Raw genomic sequence first — 25,435 nt, 5'->3', positions numbered from 1 at the left:
GGGCAGGGATCAGGGGCGTATTAGCCGCGAGGCAAACAAGGCATTTGCCTTGGGCGGCATTTTCCAGGGGGCGGCAAAAAAAGCCGCCCGCAAATGCCCAAGGCAAATGTCTTGTTAGCCTTGCGGCTAACAGACATGCCGGCGGGCTGCTGGGTGATCGGGCGGCGCGGCACTGCCTGCCTGGCGGGCGGGCGGCTGGCCGGCGAGGGAGCACTTCCCCTGAGCTGTCTGCTCAGCTCCCTCGCCAGCCTCAGAGTGAGTCTGGGAGCCGGAATATGACGTCATATTCCGGCTCCGCCTCCCAGCCTCACTCTGCGGCTGGCGAGGGAGCTGAGCAGACAGCTCAGGGGAAGTGCTCCCTCGCCGGCCAGCCGCCCGCCCGCCAGGCAGTGCCGCCCGATCACCCAGCAGCCACTGGACCACCAGGGAGGAAGAGACACCCCCCTCCCCAGCATTCCCAAAGGTAAGGAGGGGGGTGTTAAATTAAAAAAAAAAAGTGTTAAAAATTAATTTAAAAAAAAAGTGTTAAAAATAAAATAAAAAAAACGTGTTAAAAAAAAATAAAAAAAACAATTTGTTAAAAAATTTTTTAAAAAAAAATGTGTTAATGTGTTAAAAATAAATTTTAAAAAAAGGGTTAATGTGGGTGGGTGAGTGTGTGTCTTTGTCTGTTAGTGTGTGTGTCTGTTAGTGTGTGTGTGTCAGTGTTTGTGTCTGTTAGTGTGTGTGTGTCTGTTAGTGTTTGTGTCTGTTAGTGTGTGTGTGTGTGTGAGTGTGTGTGTATGTTAGTTTGTGTCTGCTAGTGAGTGAGTGTGTTTGTCTGTTAGTGAGTGTGTCTGTTAGTGTGTGTGTGTTTCTGTTAGCGAGTGTGTGTGTGTGTGTGTGTGTGTATTTAGAATGCGGGGCAGGGGGGAAAGGTTGGGTGGGGGTGGCGCGGGGGGAGGGGTGGCGCGGGGGGAGGGGGGGCGCCTGAGTTTTGTCCTGCCTAGGGCAGCACAAAACCAGGATACACCACTGGCAGGGATTAGCTCAGCTAAGACTCCTAGATTCTCCTTCAAGTGAACTCCAGATGCATTGCAGGCACTCAGGTAAGTTCTAAAAAGGTTTGAAAAAATACTTTGGGAGCAGGCTGTAGTAATTATGTCTAACAATGGTTTATCTAGACAGAAAATATATAATTTACCTGTTTTTTTCCTTATTGTTTAATTTTCACTCTATCTGCAGGTATATTGTTCTTTATACACCAACGCATTCCACAGGCTTTACCTCAATGATCGATTTCATTGTTTTAAAAAGCTTACAGGTGCCATGACCCCATCTCTTCCAACCATACTAACACGCTATTACCAATAATCTACCTTTACATTGGCTTTTCCTATAATCTGCTCTCTACCCTACTGCAAATAACGTATGTGTTTATATTTTACTAGAATCATTTTGGAATATAGTGTTTGAATTCAATAATGCAATTCTATAGTGATCTAAACAAACAATGCTCTATAAAACAGAATTTTTAAAAAAAGCCACATTAAACCAAATGAAGTTAAAGTATACTGTTGCTTTACCTTCAATATTGTTTAATTAAACAATGATTGCATAAATTAAGCATACCATGACCTTGGATTACAGTAAATTTTTCAAAACTAAATGCCCTTTCTTTGATTTGTCAAAAAGGTTTTTTTTTTTTTGCATCACATTTTTTGGACTTTTTGAGCACAGCCTAGAGGACTGTAAGAATATAGAATGAATAAAAATAGTTTTTGGGGATAACATTAGGAATAATAAATAAAAATTTAATGTACCACCGCATACCCTAAACAAAATTAATTTTTTGTGTCTTTCATTCTACGAGGGGGTTTTTCAATAAGTGACTTATAGTAGTTTTACAATTAAATTTAAAATTATAGGACACAATTAGTCAAGCCAGTGCAGTAGCTGAACTGACATTTTTATAGCTATATTGGACACAATGTAACTTTTTTTTATATTTGTTGATTCACCGAAGAAGATACCACGGTATCCAAAGTGTTCCCCGTGATGTTGAACCATAACTGACTCGAATGCTTTCTACAATTGTGTCAAGTTGTTTGGAGGCAGGATCTCGACTGAAAATAACAAATTTCAACTCAACTTTTCATTAAAGGAAAGCTGACATTCTATTTTTTTAATATTATTATATAATCTTTATGTCGCCATATACAATCTTGTTTTTTTTTTTTTATTATTCAGGTATGGTCATATTTAAAAAAAAAAAAAAAAAAATCCCTTGTCTCCACTCCCCCCCCCTCTTTCTGACAGTGATATTTTGCAAGAATGGTTTGATTTTAATAATGAGAATTGGGTTAGATTACTGACAATCTAACCAAGGATGCCAAAAAATGTATGTTCCAAAGGAATGGGGGTTTGGAAGGTTGTTAAATAATTTCTTTAAAAATGTCAAAATATGGGGACGTGGCCAACTGAGAGACTGAGCGGACGTCTCTATGCGAGGCTCCGTGCTCGGAAAGCGAAAAAGAGTACTTTGGCCGAAAAATACAGGCTTACCAGCTACCATACTTCACCCCCCACCAGCAGACACAATGGGGCGTAAAAAAATAAGAAAGTTTAGCGCCCGGAGACACCCCGCCTTCAAGACATAAGACTCTCCTTTGACAGGCCCGTGCCACGGCTGCAAGCAAAGATGGCGGCAGAGGCAAGTAAGGAACAGGAGAAGTCGGAGGACTCCCATGAGGAGGATGAAATCCCCACGCCACAGTCGGGTGGGGAGTCCGACGCACCTGAGTCAGATGAGGCCCCCACCATAAAAGGGGACAAAAAGAGGCTCCTGCTGGACCTCAGAAAGGTATGGAGGGAGGACTTACATGAGGTCCAGACTGAGGTGGTGGTGGTCCACAATAAAGTCTGGGCTATAAAGGTAAAAGAGGCAGCCAGGAATAGCCAGATGCAAGAGACCAGGGCACAGATGGAGGGCCTGGCCTCACAAGTGCAGCAGTTACACCGCACAGTGACAACGCTAGAAATGCATCACAGGCGCAGAAATATACGCCTAAGGGGGATCCCAGAAGCAATAGGCACAGAGAACCTACTACAATATACACAGACCCTCATTGACTCACTGGGAATCAAGGGGGGGTCAACCCCACCACAAATCACCTTGGTGTTCACAGTCAGGAAATCCCCAGCGGCGCCAGCTGGAACCTCCAGAGACGTAATAGCGGTGACATGCGATGTGACAGTCAAGAACGCGATCATGACGTTCTACAGAACGCAGGGAAACATAACCTTCGAAGGGAGTACAGTGGCAATATATAGCGACATTCCGTTCCCAGTGCTGGTAGAAAAATGCAAATTGGCACCTGTGGCAAAGAAACTACGAGACCGCTTAATAAAATACCGCTGGGGGCGGAGGGATCCCTGGAGGTGACAGCTGGCGACAAGACATACACACTGACGTCGGCAGATGACCCCGAGGAGCTGTACAAACTCCTTGAAGTGCGTCCTCAGCCTCAGACAGAGACACCCTCCAAACAGCAACAAGCAGATGGAAAAGAGACAGGCACATACAACGTTCAGAGACTGGCCAGACCATCAGAGGGGGCTACATCCTGTCGTTGAGCCACAGACCACCTCCACACCACTGCTCCCGAGCAATGTCCCATCCAGCCCATATTCCCAGAGATCAACACAAGAGGAAACCAGGCAAAGGCAGGACAGCCGAATGGGTCTCCGGAGTGAACTATCTGCGACTATCAGCCAAAGCAGAGCATTACAGCACTGCCCATTTCTAAATACCCCAAGATAGTGGTGGTTAAAGGCTTAAAAATTACCCACCATTGTACATATATATAATGATACAGTTGTGTTTTACTCATAATACCCATATATAAAACGGCAAAGTTATGTCTTACTCATGAAAATTCAATAAAATACAAATTGGGAAAAAAAAAAAAGTCAAAATATATTAATTAAAAAAAACCAATTACATATAATAATATAAAGATTATAGCAAAATCTTGAAATTTCTGATATTATTTTTCATTGTAGCCTTGTAATATGGTGACATTATTTTTCCTTGTAATATGGTGGAGAAATACCCATCTTAAAATATCTATTAGCTAATGGAAATTGTGCCCCAGTAAATCGACAGACTTCATTGGTGTTATGTTCAGATACCATACAATATTTAAACATTTCTCCATTTTTGTGCACAATACCATTAAAACCCTTGTCCATCCCAAGTCCACATCTCTTTGCACTATTGCTATTGCAGTACCCTGTGTTACATTAAAAGAAGTGTGACTCTTTTGGGTCACTGGTTGATATAAATAAATTGTGTCAAAGTCTGGTGCATTTTTCAGCCCTTCGCATTCTACTATAATGATGCAGTAGGCACAATGTTAGCCTCGTTCTTCCCCTTTTAGCAATCAGTCATAACCAACAACTGGTGTGTTTTTCGTTCTAAGCCTATAGCTGATGGAACATTCTAGATATAAAAAAATTAAAGAAAAAAACAACAGTTTTGAAGTTTTTGATACTTTGAAACCAATGTCTGGCTCGTAAAATCTTCTACCATATCTTGTTCAAAGTCATTAAAATATGTTGTCTTGCCCAATTACCCTGTGAATGGCACACATACACAGCCAGTGCCATACGTATGCAAATTCCATCATTAACCTGTATCTGTTTGCGGTGGGTTTAACAGGTTACATCAATAAGGTATCACAGTTTTCATTTTGGTTAACCTCATTAGTCTATCGCGTGGAAACAGCGGGTGTTCCTCGTGTTTGTACACTAATTGCGTATACAGAGATACACGTAGCTCTTTACAAATATTCTTCCATCTCCCAGCTATGTAACAATTTACATAACGCTTTAAACATATTTTGACACTCACCATACATTTAAAAAAAAAAAGTACTCGTAGATCCTGATTATATGACATATTTTTCAGAAGGTGTTTTACCGGGTGTGAATACATTTAGATCTCTTTCATTTTCATGTGTGTCCTGTGGAGTGAACGCTAAACACAGCTGGAAGGGTACATATTAAAAAGATCTACTAAATAACCAAGTAGTCAATTATGTGCTCCAGGTATTTGGTCAATATTAATGTATCTTAACGTTTTTAGTAAAATAACTTGCCTGGTTTAAGAGAATTCTGTGTCAGGGTGAACCTATGATTCGATGCGCACATTGTTAATCTCCATAGCAGACCAGGGATTGGCTGAAAGACTTCAGCTACTTCCTGGTTTCAGAAAAGGATAGGTGATTGGTCAGATCATTGTGAAATTCTGTAAAAGAGGGACATTCAAAAATATTTATTTAATGCATGATCTTTACAATGCTTTAAAAGGTGGCCTAGATCCACACTGGAGTATCTATTTAAACGTAGTTATTATAGGTTTATTCAACTGTGGGGAGAGGGATATGAATTCAGAGAACTGATCTGAGATTTCCAGATTCAGAGCTCTTATTAAAACAGTACCTGACCCATGCAATGGACAGTAGAGGGTAAAGTGCTAAATCTGGACTCAAATGTGTAGGGTAGGGGTAGGCAACCTTTTAGCAGCACTGTGCCTAGGATTGTGATGTCCCGTAGCGTGCCGGTCCTATTTTCTTTAAATCGATGTTTGTATGCTGCTGTATTCTGCTTGTGTTATTTATACTGTAATTGCTTGGTATCATTGTATTTCTGCGTATATGAGCCATTATAATGTATATGCTCAGGAGTAGTTTGTGGTATCGTGTATGATACATATCAATGTGGGCTGTGTATGGGGGTTGCTTGTGGAATTGTGTGTGGATGGATAAGTCACATTGTGTGTTTGGTAGTGTGTGCATGTATGGGGGCTGTTTGGGTTATTGCATGTGAGGCTGCATGTGGGGTTGTGTGCATGTATGTGGACTGTTAGCGGGTTACGTTTGTGCGGATTGTATGTATGTTTGTTTGTGGGCTGTTCGTATTATTTGTATGAGGGGAGGGTTATTGTGCATTTCTGTGTATATCTAGCAGTGTGGGTGGCTTCCCTGGGTTCCAGTGGGGACCTGTCTGGCCAGGTACAGGTCAAGGAACATCCTGCAGGCTGCTCTACTACAGTGTTGATTCCCATTCACAAGTGCCGGGAGGAAGTGATCTGAGATCACGTCCTCTGTGTGCTGCAATGCATAAATTGAGGATTGTCCTTCACCACCTTTTCGTATTAGCAGATATCTGAAGTTTCACTCCTCCTGATAGGCCAGAGCCTGTTTGGCTCTAGCAGCCTTGAGTGCCGTGCAAAGACACCTTGAGTGCTGTGCATGGCACTAGTGCCGTAGTTTGCCTACCCTTGGTGTAGGGCATGTGGGGAGCTGAAATGAGAATAATTTCGAGATTGAGTAGCATTTTTACAGAAAACCATTTATAACCCAGTTAGGAAAGGTGAAGGAAGGGTACGCCTGATTATGAATATTAGTCACTTTAGAAAGTTAAAATATATCATACCATATACTTAATTTCCATTGTCGGGGATACCATTTGCATTTGATACATAATACGTTTCAATATAATGAAATGGCATTTGCATGTGTGTATAGTGATGAAAGAAGTCAGGATCTACCCACATGCAAAACATTTTGTAGAAATTGACCACGGGGAACCTTTAATTTGACATTATATTGACAATTAACTGAATATTGCTTTATTTGAGTGCATAATTATATAGTTAAATAGGTTTTAAAAAAGGCACAAGTCCACCACGTTCACCCTTTCACAGGTATTTTCTTCTGCTAATAGTCAAAAAAAAAGTTTTAAAAAATCCAATTTTTAAGTGATTTCAAACTGATATTTGGAAAGAGGGAACAATTATTCCTAACTTCGATGTTGTTATCAAATCTCTTCCTGGATCAACAAGTGGCAAATCTAACGAAACAATAAAAACTAATTGAGTATCTTAGAGAACTGGACCCAATAACAGACAAGTATTTAGTGGTGTCCCTGCTTTAGTATAGGTGAGTTATCCAGGTCATGCTTTAAAACACCTGTGTACCAGAAGGATTTTTATCAAATAGTAGCATCTTGGGGTGATCTGAGGACAGATTTTTATTTACAGTCCGATACAATGACATTTCCCATGTTTGGCTCTCAGCAGGTTAACTGAGTGCTTTTCACCCTATCACTGCTGTCCAAGTTGGGCACTGAGCTGTAGTGGTTGTCCTGCCTAGACATACATCCCAAGTGGCTCTGATTAGGAGGGACAGTCCCTATTTAGGAACCAAATCTCTCTGCCCCTATGTTCTATCCTATTGTCCCTCTTTTTCAGGAGTTCCGTATTGTTGGTGTGTCTGAGTGTATCACAGGGCTCTACAGCAATAATACTCCCGGTAACGTGTCTTTAAACTACAATAAATGTGAATCAGTCTGTTTATATAAGATTCATTGTTTTTATTCTAAATTACATTATAGTTGTAAAAATTGTTATTAGTAAGTCACCTGCAATTTTCAGAACAACCTCGCTCCTGGCCATGCACCCAGGAACACCCCTAAAGTTAAAGTGTCCTTCTGTCCATTTGAAATGTTGGGAGGTGTGCTTAGATTGCCTTTAACCCCTTAAGGACCAAACTTCTGGAATAAAAAGGAATCATGACATGTCAGACATGTCGTGTCCTTAAGGGGTTAATGTAGTGGTATTTGTTTATAAGATAGAATATCTGGCTAGTGACTCCTGTGTTCAATATAGGTCAGAACCCTGGGGTTTATTAGACCACTGATACAGTATTCACCATTTTACCTGCAGGAAGGTAACCCATGCAGAGTATCCGCAGAGAGCCTTAAAAATAACACTGATGAGTACTCCGAAACAGACATTATACCTAACAGACAGAATAGCTTGTTATGATCCCGTTATAACACTGGGAAGTATTTTAATACTATATGATACTTGTAAGACTGTAAAAATTTAATCTTTTAGGATCGAGACAAACTAAATAAATGAACCAGTTTACCTAAAATGAATGTTCATATTTCCATTCTATTCTACCATCCTAAGTCTTTTATCTTTTTGTTGGCGTGGCGTAATTAATTCATACTAATAACATATTGAGTTTTTTCTTCTCATTCTCTAGCGCTGTTTCTCCTTCATTTTTGTATTTTCCCATCCTTTATTTTTCTTCCTCAGTCTCTCAAGCACTCATTAACTGTCCCTGTCAGTGTTTCCCGTCCACGTGTCCCAAAGCTGTCACAGTTACATGCTTTATTCCAATAATTACACAATCACAATGCAACCCCCCCCCTCCCCATCCCTCCCATGTCCGCCACACACCTTGCCCCTCGTCTCCCCTGTCCCATCCCCCACATAAATCCACTCTGCTTCCTTCCAACTGTGCTCTCTTCTTTTCAACGAAGGCCCAGTTTCCATGGCAACTGCTGCTGTGTATCAATAAGGCACAGTAAGCAAAAAGCTCATTGATCTGTCTTTGATAGAGTCACAGGGTAATGGCTGAATGCTGTGCGCTGTGTAACATGAGAGCAGTAAACATCGGCATCTACATCTGGGCTGAAATAGGAAACTGGACAGACAGACTTTACAGGATTCTATAGAACACTGTATTTCAGATGGTTATTTTGAACAATTCACATGTATCTGATTGTAATATTGCTGTATTAGGATTTAAATTGTACGTCTATGGGCAAGACATTCAAATCCTACAGTGTTTTTGTCCTTAGCTTTGTCTCTGTCTGTCGAATTAAATCTTCTGAGTCGCTTTAATTATTTTAGCATAGCAGAGTCTCTAAAAAACGTTTAATCATAATCTGGTTAAACAACCACTAATGTCAAACAGGCCACTATATGTCAGTGAAGTGGTCCTGTCATTTTAACCTTGTTACGTCAAACATTGCAGTTTTTCAGAAACATGCTTACATTGCAAGGTTTAACACACCTTTTGTGGGCGTCTTTCTGACAGCCGTTAAAAAAAAATAGGAGAGGAACAGCGCTACAGTACTGATCACAGGGGAGAATAGAGCTGCACACCTGAAGGGAAGGGTAACCCTCAAACCCTTCAAAGAATATATAACAAATACAGGGTGCGCTAAGTAGGACAATGAGAGATAATAAACAAAAATAATATAAAGAGTCTCTTAAAGTACAGTGAAGACCTGGAGTGTATATTCTTCAGTTCTTGCTTTGAATTCTCAGTGGTAAATATGAAATACAAAAGCAAAAATAGAGACCAATAGTGCAAAACCATTTTAGGAAAGCTGGATCACAAACAACATAGAAGTAGAGAAGTGCCAACTCACAATTTAAAGAGCTATGTCCAGCTCTAGGTAAAACAGCATACAGTGGTATTTAATACTCGCCACATGTAGGATATAACTGGACACTTGGAGGTGTATCCTCAAGACTTCTTACAGCATTCCAGATAAGCGTCAGCATATAAAATACATAAAAGGGGGAAAAACCCAATGGTGCAATAACGTAGGTTAATTGCAACTACAGACAACACTGAGGTCCTAAGAGTGCCAACTTACAATTGGGAGAGCTATAACCAGCTCTGAGTAAAACAGCATACAGTGGTATTTAAACTCCCCACATGTTGGATATCCTTCTAGCGATGCTTGCAGTGCCGGTCTTATGAAATAAAATCACAAGAGAGGGCCCATAGTGTTTATCGTATAAAAACAGCAGTAAAAGGTAAAATGAAACGTACTTACAGTGTTCAGAGCAGCCACACTGCTCTATGAACCAGGCGTAGGTGGAATAATCCCCACCAGGGATTTATTTTGTAGTACTGGATCTTTAAAATGATAAAAAAAAATCAGCCAGGATAAAACAGCAACAAATAAAAGTAAGTGTGCAAAATACTTTTATTGGATTCTTATAAAAACACAACGCGTTTCGCCAAAACAGGCTTTCCTAAAACGGTTTTGCACTATTGGTCTCTATTTTTGCTTTTGTATTTCATATTTACCACTGAGGATTCAAAGCAAGAACTGAATAATATACACTCCAGGTCTTCGCTGTACTTTAAGAGACTCTTTATATTATAGCCGTTAGAGGTGCTTCGGCGGCACTGACAATTTAGTCACGTGACGCGGAAGCCCCCAATAGGAAAGCAATGATTGATGCATGCGCTTCGGATCTCCCAGGCTCCCCTGTGAGGAGCGCTGGATTGGGCATTGGCGGAGGAGGCCATGCCCTTTTCTTGATATCACAGGATGTGGAGAGGTATTCAGCGCCGAGTGAGCCTCGGCGCTGGAAAAAGGTAAGTAAAACTTTATTTTCTCTATGTTTTACAGCACACAGTGGGGTTAGAAATACAGGTTTGTATTGCTAAGGCTCTAATGTTCCTTTAAAGGAAAGAGCAGTTCATGCATTAAACAGTGAGTTGATAAACAAACAGCTGTTGCGTTAGAGGAACACTGTAGCGTTAGTAATACAAACATATATAGGTACACGTTATAGTGACCTGCTCAATGTTTACGGTACCTCGCCCCCCCACCCCACCTTGCTTATTTACTTTATCTCCCTCGCTTCGGAGGTCTTCCTGATCTCAGTCAACTCAATACTTTCCCATTGGAGGCTTGTGTGCAAGCGATGCAAAATTCTGTGCTGCGCCAATCAAATGGTTTCTTTTATCCCATCTGACTGAAATAGCCGAGTTTAGCTCAACTCTTTCGATGGAAGCACCTTTAGTGCCTATCAGTGTGGCAGGTTCCTGCAGAACAGCAGTATTTTCAGTTACAGGGTTAAAACGACAGAAGAATGACACCAAGACTACTTGATTGAGATGAAGTGGTATGGGTGCCTGTAGCGTTCCTTTGAAAATCACTAGCTTACCAGGGTTTGTTCGCTAAATGTTGAAATGGGGTGGACAAAATGTTGCCCTATAACATTTAGACTAAACTAGCCAAGCTGTGACTATGGCTGAATTGAAATATTTATAAAGCAACTATCTGTGGCTATAGCGTTTTCTATTTAGTTTGTATTCACCACCACTTCCCCTTTAGCGAATAACCCTGAGTTATATATATGCATTTTGGGTCTTTTTAGTATACATTTTGCAAATTCAGTTTTCAAAATGCCACAATTCACTTTTTAGCCACTGTAGTCTTAAATGTAAAGTCAGTGTGTTATGAAGCGTATTAACTAGTTTACAGCACTAGTACGTCTCTCATAGAATCGAATTTGGGTATTTAACCTATTTGTAGGCATTGCAGTGGGTAATCATCCTCCTTAGCATTGAAATGTGTTAACTCCTTCATTGCTGCAGTCTACAACTCTACAAGAATACTCTATGTTGTCTGGCACTGAAGACGTCTTTGAGCAAACTAGATTTTGATCAATTTATTTAAAGGGCCAAGTGACATCAAGGGCTATAGAAGAATTGTATATTTAAACCAGAGCAGCGGAGTTGAAGAAAAAAAATCTTTGCACATTCTCGAAATCGGTGGAGCAGAAAAATGCCTGTCAATACTGACTTAACCTTTGGGGGGGGGGGGGGGGGGGGGGGGGGGGGGGGATGGTTTAGTGGTTTTTAAAATGTTTTTAATAATAGATTTCTGCCTATTGTCGAAACCCAGCATGCTTTGGGCTATCTGACCAACCATTAATCCTTTCACTACCAAAAAGTTATAAATTATATTTTTGGGGGAAAATAAATTATTTGATGCATAGCTAGAGTATAAGCATGGATTAAAATAGCAATTACTCGTAGAGACTTCTATTCAACGATTAGCAAAAAAAAAAAAAATTTGCACAATTTTAATTGTTCATTTGCTTGATCAACTTTCAAATGTTGGAGGCGAGGGAGCAAAATAATTTGGAGATTATATAGCACTGCCTATTTTGGAATAGTTCACATAGGTTCCAAAATGTATGAGTAAAGATATTTTTACTGTATATTGATGACTCTGGGTCGGGATCATCAATTATTTCAGTTTGTGATGCCTCAAAGGACTTGGTGCCTCCGTATAACACAGGCAATTAGGACATCTTCCTTTTTACTCTCCAATATACAGTTGCTCTATATGGTGACTTTATTATTTTTTATTTATTTATTTATTTTTAAGGAACACAAAGCACTGAGATAATGAGCCCATTCACACATGATAACCAAAGACACCGATATAAGATGACACTCAGTTATATTAGATTTAACCCCATTGCAACGGAGTCTGTTTGTGGTACTGAGCTGTCATTAATGTACTTAACGAAGGGCTTCGTACCACAAATGGAGTGGGTTTAAATGCCCTTAAATCACGGTGATTGTGGCACTGTGGCTAGTAATGGAAGCCCCACAAGGCAGGCAATTGTGTCGTTTCCAGGCAATTGTGTCGTTTTCCAATTTAATGTTGTTTTCACTAAAAATAGGGTATATTAAAGCAACTCACTATCAGTGCAGATGTAGAATCCTAAACACTCAAAATGAGGGGCGGTAGAGGGGCAATTCAAAAAGAGGCATGTCAATGATGTCACAGGGGGTGTGGTGCATGCTCTCTCCCCAAATGTCAGTGTGGCATTCTGATGTTCAGAAGGAGCGCTGGATTGCAGACATTTTCCATTTCAGCTAATGTTGCCTACATTTGGCAATTCAGCTTTCAATTCACCAAAGTTAAACTTTTAGTAAATAAATCCTCGTGTGTAAGATTAAATGTTAAAGCGTCTGTAGAGATAACAATAACCATAATAAAAGATAGTTCATCTTTTAATTGTGAATTGTGTTTCTTTTAAAGACAACAGCATCAGGCAAAAGTGTTTATGACAAAGTGTGCCATTTATAAAATAAATAGGCTTTTAGACAGATCTGTATTCTATTACATTTCATAAATGTAGCAGTGATAAAACACAATTAAAATTGGAATACACTTTTGAGATGTGTCAGACATGTAATGGACAGAATGAATTTTCATATTAATTAATCCCCTTGTTCAAAATCCATCGGGGACTTACTCACTTAATGAAGAATTGTGCAGGACCGACAAAGGAGTGCAAAACTTAGGACAGAGATAAATTGGAAAAAGTTGTCACTTCAGTAAATGCTTTCATGTGTAATTTTTTGTGATTTTTTTTGGTGCAATTCATTAAATGTGTGGGCAGTGGCGTACACACAACCCATGGGGCCCCGGTGCGAAAAGTGATCCGTGGGCCCCCCCCGCGCGCGCGGGCTGGGGCCGCAACACATGGCGGCGGGCATCTGGTCGCAGGGCTGCAGCCCCTGCGACCGCCGTATGTACGCCAGTGCATGCATAAACACATACACTTAAAGGACCACTACAGACACCCAGATCACATCAGCTCAATGAAGTGGTCTGGGTGCCAGGTCTCTCTAGTTTTAACCCTGCAGCTGAAAACATAGCAGTTTCAGAGAAACTGCTATGTTTCACTGAGGGTTAATCCAGCCTCTAGTGGCTGTCTCACTGACAGCCGCTAGAGGCGCTTCCGCGCTTCTCACTGTGAAAATCACAGTGAGAAGATGCTGACGTCCATAGGAAAGCATTGAGTAATGCTTTCCTATGGGCGGTTTGAATGCGCGCGTGGCTCTTGCCATGCATGCGCATTCGGAGCTGAGAGGCGGATCGGGGCGGAGAGATCCCCAGTGCCAAGGGAGTCCGGCGCTGGAGAAAGGTAAGTGCTTAAGACACACACACACACACATTAACTGACAGACACACACTCAGTGACAGACATACATACACACTCAGTGACAAACATACATACACACTCACTAACAGACGCACACAGACACACACTCTAACACTTACACGCACACTCTAACACACACACACACTAACACACACACACACACACACACACTAACACACTAACACACACTCACTCACTAACATACACTCACACACACACACACACACACACTAACACACACTCACTAACATACACTCACACACACTCACACACACACTAACACACACTCACTAACATACACTCACACACACACACTCACTAACATACACTCACACACACACACACACACACACACAGTAACACACACTCACTAACATACACTCACACTAACACACACACTAACATACACTCACACACACTCACTAACATACACTTACACACTCACACACACACTAACACACACTCACTAACATACACTCACACTCACTAACATACACTCACACACAGTAACACACACTCACTAACATACACTTACACACACACACACACTAACACACTCACACTAAGATACACTCACTAACATACACTCACACTAAGATACACTCACAATAACGCACACTCACTAACATACACTCACACTAACACACTCACTAACATACACTCACTAACATACACTCACTAACATACACTCACTAACATACACTCACACTAACACACACTCACTAACACACACTCACTAACATACACGTTTTTTTTTGTTGTTTTTTTTAATCCCCCCAGCCTCCTTACCTGTGGGAGAGCTGAGGGGATTCCCTGGGGTCCAGTGGTGTCACCCGGCTGGCTGGTCCTGCGGGCGCGCGAGGGAGCACTCTTCCCTGGCTGAGTGCTTCCTCTTCAGCTCCCTTGCGCGTCACGTACTGATACCGGAGCCGGAAGATGACGTCATCTTCCGGCTCCGGTATCAGTGTGGTGCGCGAGGGAGCTGAAGAGGGAGCACCCAGGGAAGAGTGCTCCCTCGCGTGCCCGCAGGACCAGCCAGCCGGGTGACAGCAGGGCCAGCCTCGGGGGGCCCTGAGGGGGCCGGCTCTTGGGCCCCCCAGGAGAAGAGGCTGGCCCAGTGGGTACATACCTGGGTCGCAGGGCGGCCGGGCCCCCTGGTGGGCCGGGCCCGGTCGCAGCCGCGACCCCTGCGACCCTGGTATGTACGCCACTGTGTGTGGCTTTTTTTTATCTTTTGCTTCTTTTGTGCCCTGACTGTCATTTTTTAATATGGTCCTTTTTTTGGCGATGCAATGGATTTATAAATTTTTCTGCCTCTTTTTTCCACAGGAAAGTATTTTTTTTTTCACTTCTCATTTATGTGTCTCTAATTTTGCAGCCTTCTGTATGAATAAAAGTATTAGTTTTAAAACACTTTAGCCAGGGCTGGATAAAGACATTGTGCTGCTTGGGTCCAAGGATGAAATGCTGCTACCTCCTCCCCCCCCACCCCCCCTCAAAACCATGGCACATCCATTATGTTATGCAGTGTGTATAGTAAATGCAATGTCTGTGTAGGGGGATGCAGTGTGTATTCTTTGCAGTGTGTGTAGTGAATGCATTGTGTGTGTGTGTGTGTATAGTAAATGCAGTGTCAGTGATTGTGTTGTGGATGCAGTGTTTGTCTAGTGGATGCCATGTCAGTGTTTCTGTTGTGGATGCAGTGTGTCTCGTGGATGCAGTGTGTGTAGTGGATGCAGTGTGTGTTAGAAACATGGTGTGTGTTGTGGATGCAGTGTGTGTTATAAATACGGTGTGTGTTGTGGATGCAGTGTGTGTTATGGATACAGTGTGTGTAGTGGATGCAGTGTGTGTTGTGGATGTAGTGTGTGTATTTGAGGGCTTGGAGAGGGGCTGCAGGGGGTGGGAAGTTTAGTTTTTTTTTTTTATTCATATTTAAGCTTATTCCTTCCTCCCTGCATCTTACATGTGGCCAGGGAAGGTGGGCACTAGATTCCCTGGTGGTCTGGTGGCCAGGACCGGTGCTAGGATTTTTAGTTACACAGGCGAAGAGGCATTTTGGTGCCCCCCACCCTCGTTTAAAATAAGGTTCATACAAACACAGAAATAATCATACAGAGACATACAGACACAGACAGAGACATACATGCATATAAAGACATACATACAGAGGCATACCGTCATACAGACACATACATACATACATAGACATACAGAAACATACATACAGAGACATCCAGGCATACAGACACATACATACATACATAGACATACAGAAACATACATACAGAGACATCCAGGCATACAGACACATACATACATACAGAGACATACAGGCATACAAAGACATACACGCATACAGAGACATACCGTCATACAGACACATACATATATACAGGTATACAGAGACATACAGGCATACAGACACATACGTACAAAGACATACAGGCATACAGATACATACATTTGTACATACAGAGACATACAGGCATACAGACACATACATTTGTACATACAGAGACATACAGGCATACAGAAACATACAGACACATACATTTTGTACAGACATACAGAGACATACAGGCATACAGAAACATACATACAAAGCAGCAGACGCACACACTAGCAGACGCACACACTCACACTCACTAGCAGACGCACACACTCACACTCACTAGCAGACACACTCACTGACACTCACTAGCAGACACACTCACTGACGCTCACTAGCAGACACACTCACTGACGCTCACTAGCAAACACACTCACTGACGCTCACTAGCAAACACACTCACTGACGCTCACTAGCAGACACACACACTGACGCTCACTAGCAGACACACACACTGACACTCACTAGCAGACACACTCACTGACGCTCTCTAGCAGACACACTCACTGACGCTCACTAGCAGACACACTCACTAGCAGACACACACACTGACGCTCACTAGCAGACACACTCACTGACACTCACTAGCAGACACACTCACTGACACTCACTAGCAGACACACTCACTGACGCTCACTAGCAGACACACACACTGACGCTCTCTAGCAGACACACTCACTGACGCTCACTAGCAGACACACACACTGATGCTCACTAGCAGACACACACACTGACGCTCACTAGCAGACACACACACTGACGCTCACTAGCAGACACACACACTGACGCTCACTAGCAGACACACACACACACTAACACATGTTTTTTTTTTTATTTAATCCCCCAGCCTCCTTACCTTTTTGGAGTGCTGAAGGGATTCCCTGGGGTCCAGTGGTGCTGCTGGGCTCCTGGGCTCCTTGGCTGGCTCCCTGGCTCCCTTGGTGGCTGGCTGGCTGGCTCCCTTGGTGGCTGGCTGGCTCCCTGGTTCCCTTGGTGGCTGGCTGGCTCCCTGGCTCCCTTGGTGGCTGGCTGGCTGGCTCCCTTGGTGGCTGGCTGGCTGGCTCCCTTGGTGGCTGGCTGGCTGGCTCCCTTGGTGGCTGGCTGGCTGGCTCCCGGGCGGGCGCGAGGGAGCACTCTCCCATGTGTGCTTCCTCTTCAGCTCCCTCGCGCACCGCGTAGGGATGCCGGCGCCGGAAGATGACGTCATCTTCCGGCTCTGGTATCAGTATACGGCGCGCGAGGGAGCTGAAGAGGAAGCACACATGGGAGAGTGCTCCCTCGCGCGCCCGCAGAACCGGGCGCTCGGCCACGCTACAACAGGTCGTCGGTTGGAGGGGAGCGCAGTGCGCTTCCCTCCTTCCGGTCAGCCTGATTTTGCGCCCCCAGGGCCGGTGCGCCCTAAGGCGGCCGCCTGGGCCGCCTTATGGTAGCGCCGGCCCTGCTGGTGGCACAGCATGCGTGTCCTGTGAAGAGGGGGCCTGTGAGTCTAATCTCCTCCTCCAACACAATCAGCTCCTTTCCTCTCGCGAGCTGCAAGAATGTTGGCGCGGGTTGCCATGGCAATGCTCCAAGCGACACGCAAAGCATGCCGTAGTTTTGCTACGGCAACCAGTGGCAACGTTCTAGCCCACATTACTGGCAGGTCAGCCTGGGATGGATACATGCCAGTCTGAATGACAATCATTTTAGCCTGCCCACTGAGGGCAGACCCTGCAGGAAGCACTATTTCAGTGTTCTCTGCAGGGTCCTAGTGCCCTGAACATAGCGCAAGCATGACTTATGATGTACTCGCACTAAGATTGTTGGCAACAGTAGTGCCAACCCTGCTTCTATCTCTTAAGCATCTCCTATAAATATATTAATATATATATATATATATATATATATATACACTCTGTAGTTGATGTTTTAATAACTAGAAAGGCTTATTATTTCTGCTGTGGATCCTCTCTTACAGTCAGGAGTGTGCGTCTAATCTATCCCAGCACCATCTCTATCTATTGATGTCTCTCTCAAAAGCCGCGTGTATGTATCAGCTTAGTCCTAGCTCTTCTCCTTTTGAATTCGTATGTATAATTATACATTGTGCTGATAGCAACCCCTACCTGTGTTTAATTTCCCCACTGCCGCGCGCAGTGTTGGTGCTTTATAAAATAAAGAATAATAAAAAAGATTATCCACCTGCCTTGTTAGCAGTCTTGCAGCTTGGTGCCTGCTATCTTCAATGGATTCTTAGAAACCGGAGCCCAGAGGCAGTGAAGATCTGGCCCTGCTTTGAACCATGCTACTCTTGTTTAAAGTTTTGTGAAAGAGGAGACATCACCTCGATTTCTTTTTTTTTATATATAATAATAATTCCTTTCAAAGTCTATTGAAAAAAAACAGAGTGACTTATACAAGCAGTCATATACCATGAGATACAAAATAACATGAACCCCCCAAAAATCATAATTTACAATGTGCAATTACATAAGGAAAAGATAAAACAGATACTTTGCACTGTATATTCCGATCAATAGGCAAAAATGGCGTCAGGAGACTGGTTCATTTATCAATCTGGCGGAGTCCGCACTCAAGAGGAAGTAAACGTCAAAGTTATAGATCGGTTATAAATGTGTAGATATGTTTGTATATACTGCTTAAATATCAGGGAAGGAAGGGGAGAGGGGCTCAGGGAAGGAAATGAGAAAAAAGGAACGTTATAAAACCATGGTTTTTAGGTAGCAGCACAATGTACATGGTAGCCTTATCAGAACTTTATTCTTTCGCTCATGTTCAGCGCGGGATGGGAGCCATCTCTGCCATTTTAATCAGTGCTTGAGGCGGAGGCGGGTGACAAAACGTCAGTCAAAACAAACACGTGGCCATAGGAAAGTTGGCAAGGGAAGCATGGGGGCAATTATCCCATGGGCCACTAGTATAGAGGGTTTTGTGAGCTCTTTCTCTATGGGTTTAAAGAAGGAAGCTGTGTTGGGATGTCTGCTGGCAAGGTACTATAAGATTGTACAGGGCTGTATGCGTGTGGGTGGGAGCTCGTGACCACAATCTCAATGGATTTGACTCAATGAGTTTATACCGTACAAATAGAAGTTGTTGGGATACTTTATATCATACCAGGTTCAGCATCCTCCATCAGTCCATATCGCATGTGCCACTTGTTTAACACCATCAACAGAGAGTTCTGTAAGTTTTTTGCACAAAAAGACACTATTCATTTGTAATTGCAGCCGTCCCCCACACGTGGCACTGTAACTCTTGTAGTCGTGTATTTTAGACACCCTCTTGATCCAGTCTCTCAACGTGGGGGGGATTTTACTCTGCCTCATGAAACCGCTATTTTTTAACACTCCTATAGTTAACCCAATTTTATGTTTCTTTACCCCTTCTGACATCATGTGGAAGGTTGCATTGTACAAAACTGTTTTTTTTTTTTAAGTACTTTAATATCTGTTCAACAGTTTTTACCCAAAGCAGAAGCATACCTAGGTTTGGAATTTATTTTGGAACCTTACCCCTACACCACCTTACCCTTACACATAGTGCATGAGCGCTAGCAGCCCAAAGCATTACTATATGACACTATAGCGTCAATGTTTGTATACCAAGAACTATAGTTCCAAGGTCTTTTAAAGGGACATTCATCACTTGACAAAGGGTATTTAAACCAACAAGCAAACACTTTTAAACAAATATACAAACCAAAATAAAGGAAGAAAAACTTTGAAAAGTTCCATAAATTTGGTCAATTTGCATTGTTGGACACGCCTCTAAGTTAGGGGAGTTAATTTAGCCACCTCCCACCTCCCACCTCCCTAGCCACCTCCCACCTCCCTTGCCCACACAGTTGCAGACCAGTCCACTAATGACAGTAGCAGCAAGAGAGAAAAACCTGACAATGTAACCTGCTCTCCATAATCACACTGATCAGACTACCTTTTTTCTCCCCCTGTCAGGATGTTGCAATCAGGCATGTCCTGTGCACTTTTTCAGCATTCCTAGGGATAGAACACTGATAGGTTAGATCAGAGTCTCCCCCCTTAAGTGGGTGTGGAACGCGTAAGAAAAAAGATCCAGGTAAATATGGAAAAAAAATATCATAATTACCTGTTTTTTCAGCCTGCAGAGTGAGGCAACTGTCTCATGCAAAGCTAAAGCTCTTGAACAAGACAGTTATCTCAAAGTGATGCATGTCCCCTTAAGTGATATAGTGCATTGAGAGGTGGATTTAAAATTAATGTAACATAGCATTGAAGTGTTGCCACAAGGCTAATTTTGAATAAAGATAACTAACACAATTAAGGACCTGTTCCTTAAAATTACTAAAATGTATAATGAATTTAAAGAGGTTTATTGGCTCAATGCTGTTTTGAAGCAAATAAAAATACAAACCTAAAGTTGCAGCAAATATAGAGGATAATACCACGTCATTTTGGACCTGATCACTAAGCCAAATGTAAACCTTTTTCCCACTTAGCCATTTTGGACGTAATATTTTCTAATATGAAATGAAGTACATGAATAATGTATTATAACTATAAAATCTGTTTGTTTATTCATTATTATTTATTCCCTACAATAACTATTCTATTTAACTCTAGTTAAGGTGATTTACAGGGTTATTAACTAAGTTTGCAATTAAATCTGAGTTGTAAAATTTACAACTAGCCAAACAGTAACCAAAGCCGTTTATTAATTTTTTCCCCCAAATCCCAGCTCTTTTAGCCTCAGTTTTATAATTCAGACTTAAAATACTAAAATTTTGTAAGTTTTTTTTAATATCCTCTTAAAGAGTAGGTAGATTAAAACCTTTCAATCATTATTTAGAGGTATATTTTTTTTGTTGTATTGCTTTTCAATGCATCATTATGCATTAATGAGATAATGTATTAAAACATGTAGTGACATCTACCTTTAAGCCCCTTTCAAAGCATTGAATGATGGATCCCGCATATGGTTAAAATAAAATGAGAGCACATTACTGAACTGAGATGTTGGAACGGTATCTTGCATTCAAATTTATGTCAATGAAGATGGGCTGCAACAAAACCATTCTCAAAGCTCTTACCTTTACTACATATATTAAAGGGTCACTCTAAACCCATTAAAGCATTTTAGCTTCCTGAAAAGGTTACGTTGAAGAGTGTGTCCTGTTTTGTTTTATTTCATTTTGCTAAAAGTGCAGATTTCAATAGAAATTGACACTTTTATAAATTACCCTTGTTACACCCCCTGGCTGTCAATCAGACAACTTGTCTTGTTACTTCCTGGTTTCTTTAGCTCAGTGGAACTAAACTCAAGAGGCAGAAATTACCCAGAGCACCTGCCTTGTAAAGACTTCTCGCTGAGCTCTATTGGAATGTCTATGATTGGATGTTAGAAGGGGCTTGCAAAGGCTACAGGTATTGCAAACTTTTTTTAGCTATACTCCCAATGAAAAAAATGCATAATTAAATGCATGCAAGTTTTCATTTGGGGCGTATCTACTAAACAGTCATTGTTATTTATTTTGTATTTGGGCAGTGGAGTGTCCCGTTAAAAATTGCATGTTTCTATGGAAGCCTCGATGCATTATTTACAGATCTATTTGCAAGTAAGCAGTTTTGGTAAGATATTTCCCAGGACAATATGGTCTTGTGAATAAAAACAACTCTGAATATTTCTGAATATCTTCCTGTAGGTGTCAAGTTTGCAAACAACAGATTAACACTATTTACCACCCAAGCAGAGGTGCCATCTCCTTTGTGAGAAGACACCACGACCATCGAGAAAAATAAATTACATTGAGACATTTGCTTGCTTTTATTTTTTCCAGTCTACTTGTCGTGACACATTAGTGAGGATGCATAAATGTTAGCTGTACTCAGCGTTTTTGTAGAAGAATAAAAGTTCTGACATGTTTTTAGTATGTAATTCTTTGAAAAAAAAAAAGAAGATATTTTATTCAATGTAGGACTGCATTTACAGACCAGCCTGGCCTTCTAAGATTAGGTTGTGTTGGAAGAACGACGCTAGCTCACACACAACATTCAACAAGTAAGTTCATAGATCAGTGGTTCCCAAACTAGTCCTCATGACCTAGTACTTCCATTGAAGTCCGAACACGGTAGAAGCTACAAAATAATGCCAAAGGTAGGTAATGTAAAAGTGCACAATTTATTAAAAAATAGAGGGAAAAATATAACAAAAATGGCAACAACTAGTAGCCCACCTAATAAGATGTTACCTCCAATATGTGCACCAAAATCCAGTGTGCACCTAATATGCACATTCAAATAGGTGGAAATGAAACACTGTGCATCCAAAATTAAAAAAAGGGGGTGGGGGATGCAGGAAAAGGCAAAAGGCAGCTGAAGATAGCAAAATCTACTAGGAGGGGGGGAAAATAGAGACACTGGACAGGGTCTCAGCAAACCTTCAAGGTCCCGGACTAATTTCGTCCCTGTCTTTGCACTTTCTCAGCATCCTCATGGCCCACCAACAGTCCAGGATTTATGTATTTCCCTTTTTTATTCGAATGGAGATACTGACAAAATCGGGACTGCTGGTGGACTGGTTTGGGAACCACCGCCATAGACAGCTTGTGATTTCCTGTAATACACACTATATAAATGAGGTCATTCTGGATGTGAGAAGGTAAATTAGGTCAAGTCACAAACTCAGTTTGGCAGGGCACTGGTATGTATGCTTGCCACTGGAGATTGTACTTTTAAACTACATATGTTTTATTGTGTATATATAGTAGAGATGTACATGGAAATCATTTTTCATTCTTTCCGGTCATTCTATTAGTTTTTTTTTTTTTTTTTCGGTTCTTCCAACATTCGGTCATCGAGTCTTCAGTTTGTCAGAAATTCTGTGGAAATTTAAATTATTTACCAAGTGTCGAGTGACTTACTATGATATTTGTAATTGTCTGCTGGGGCTGGTTGTACCCCCAGAACACGTCATTGAAAGCCCAGAACTCTGACCCAAGCTGACAATGTCAATTCTGTGCATATGTTATGTCTGTTGTCAGCGCACTTTGCACACTGACAACAGACGTAGAAACCTACTACGTCTGTCACTGTGCGCTGCCTCCTGCCTCCCTTTATCTCCCTCTGTATTTATTGTTAAATCCCTCCCCTTACCTCGCCAGCCCAGAGTGCACACACATTCTCTGAGCCAGCGAAACGTACCAATCATAGGCTTTTCTATGTGATTGATTTGTGCAAGGCCCCAGTGATGTCAGAGGGGGCACAGAAGATCAGCGCCAGGGGTTTCGCCCGGTGCTTGATTCCAGAGGAGTAAAAACGTTTATTTGCAAGTTGGAGGGCAAATGGAGTGGGAGACCTTCTCCATAGTGCCCAATAGAGCATTTTCACCAGCCAGTTCCCCCCCTTCAAAAGGGTTGAAGTAACCCTTTAAGAACATTGGTAGAGATTCAGCCTTTCTTTATGGAATGTCTAAAGAAAATCAAGAATGTGTCAAGCTGTGTAACACTGCTTTGGATAATGAATCTGGCCTCAATATTAATTAAAAGGACATTCTAAGCACGCTAACAAACTTCATCTCATTGTACCTGGAGTCCCCTTGACCACACCTGCATTCAGTGTTAAACCTTTATTGAACAATCGAGCAATAAACAAGGGTCCCCGGCTGGTTTCATTTTACGACAACTTTATATTTAGTGAATAAGTTTGTACATCATATTCATATTATTTAATTGTCATTATATGGTTTGCGTAACATTTCCTTTCTCACACAATAAAGAACCATTAATCCTTGGGAGAAAGGTATTGAATTATAGTCATTTCGGTTTCACAGCATGGGCCACAAACAATGGCAAATAAAAAGCAGCCATCTGAGGAAATTAGTGCTGGTTGGAGAAATGTTTAAGTTGGTGACAACTGCAGTCTACGGTTTCCCATGATGCACAGCAAGAATGCACTAAAGCACATTTTTTCCAATAATGCCATGCAGGCACAAGGGGACAGGCATTCCTCTCTATGATGTACATATGTATATGTGTTCACATTCTGTGTGCAAAGCATCATGGAATACCAAGTGATTTGCAACATATGCCAGGCAGTGCCTTGACAACATTACATATGACATGCAGAATTTTTTTTTTTAATTAAAACAAAGGGTTATTTAGAAGAAAAAAACTTTAAGCCTGCTGTTTGTGAAAAGGGTGAAATGTAAAAAATATACTAGTGCCAGTGGTGTTTAGAGGACCAGTCTTCTAGTTTAAATATTAAAATAAGTCGTAGAACAGATGACTGAAGAGGGAGCATTTTAAAATGATTTGTGTTTGAAAAACCCACTTCAGCACATTGTTCTTACCCCATAACATTACATTTCCTTGCCTGATCGACTCGAAATGACAATATAATGACTCAATTCCCAATATTCTGACCTTCTGATGCTTTCTCATCCTCTGCCAAATTGTTTAACACGATGCAATTTTTGTTTGTCGTTCAATGGAAAATGATATATAGTGCCTATCTAGTTTTCCAAAAAGCATTTGGTAGTCTTCCAGACTGGAAGCCAACCTGTATAATAATTATACTATGACAACTGCATAAGAATTGTACTTAAAAGAACACTGCAGGCCCGGTTTATCATCATTGTTATGTATTTTAGAATTAACTTATTTTAAAATTCATTACATAAAATTAGAAAAATATGCCGTCCCTTGACCGTGTACATCATAGTCCTGGGTTTTGATTATTTTCTTCGTAACAGCAATAATGCAAGTTAACTTTGAAAGGATATGAAGTTAACAATACGTTGATGAAGTATGCTGCCATGTTCCTACATTCTTGGTACGCCAGCCACCCATGGGGACGAGAGCGCAGACAAGTCTGGAACAATGAAAACTGGCCAAATCTGTAGACTGAGCCCCAAAGGGGAACGATTCACAAATAAATCTCCAACTACCTGAGAAATTCACAAATTATTCCATTATAAGGATGGCCGATAAAAAAGGGAAAGCATGGTGGAACAACGCTTTGTGCTTTACTAGCACGTAATCATAAGGTTACTCTATAACAGGCATAGGCAACCTTCGGCACCCCAGATGTTTTGTACTACACCTCCCATGATGCTTTGCCAGCATTATGGGTGTAAGACAATTATGGGGGATATAGTCCACAACATCTGCAGTGCCGAAGGTTGCCTATCCCTGCTCTATAAGTAAGTATTAAATCGTTTGTCTCACCGTCTTATGTTTTCTGTATAATTAAATTATAATGGGATGAATTGTCAAATTTCACAAGCCGAGGTCCTCTTGAGGATTTCTGTGTGGAGTGTCCGTTGAGGATCCGATTACAAATGATTGTTGTGTTCACTTTTTCAATAACATTTCTCAAAAAATCCCAGTCCTGTTATACATTTTTTATAGTAGACATCATGTATATGTTAAAACTACTCACTTCCAACAA

General features: G+C 41.6%; 1 protein-coding gene across 1 annotated transcript in view; it reads left to right on the top strand.

Annotated features, from left to right (window-relative positions):
- The window catches only part of PDZD4 (PDZ domain containing 4), a 95,029-nt gene that overhangs the window by 56,071 nt on the left and 13,523 nt on the right, over positions 1 to 25,435 (top strand). The window lies entirely within an intron of this gene.

The sequence above is a fragment of the Pelobates fuscus genome, chromosome 9 (assembly GCF_036172605.1).
Source record: "Pelobates fuscus isolate aPelFus1 chromosome 9, aPelFus1.pri, whole genome shotgun sequence".
NCBI classification, from domain to species: Eukaryota; Metazoa; Chordata; class Amphibia; order Anura; family Pelobatidae; genus Pelobates; species Pelobates fuscus.
Note: the sequence above shows the minus strand (reverse complement) of the source record. Positions and strands in the feature narration are given on the sequence as shown.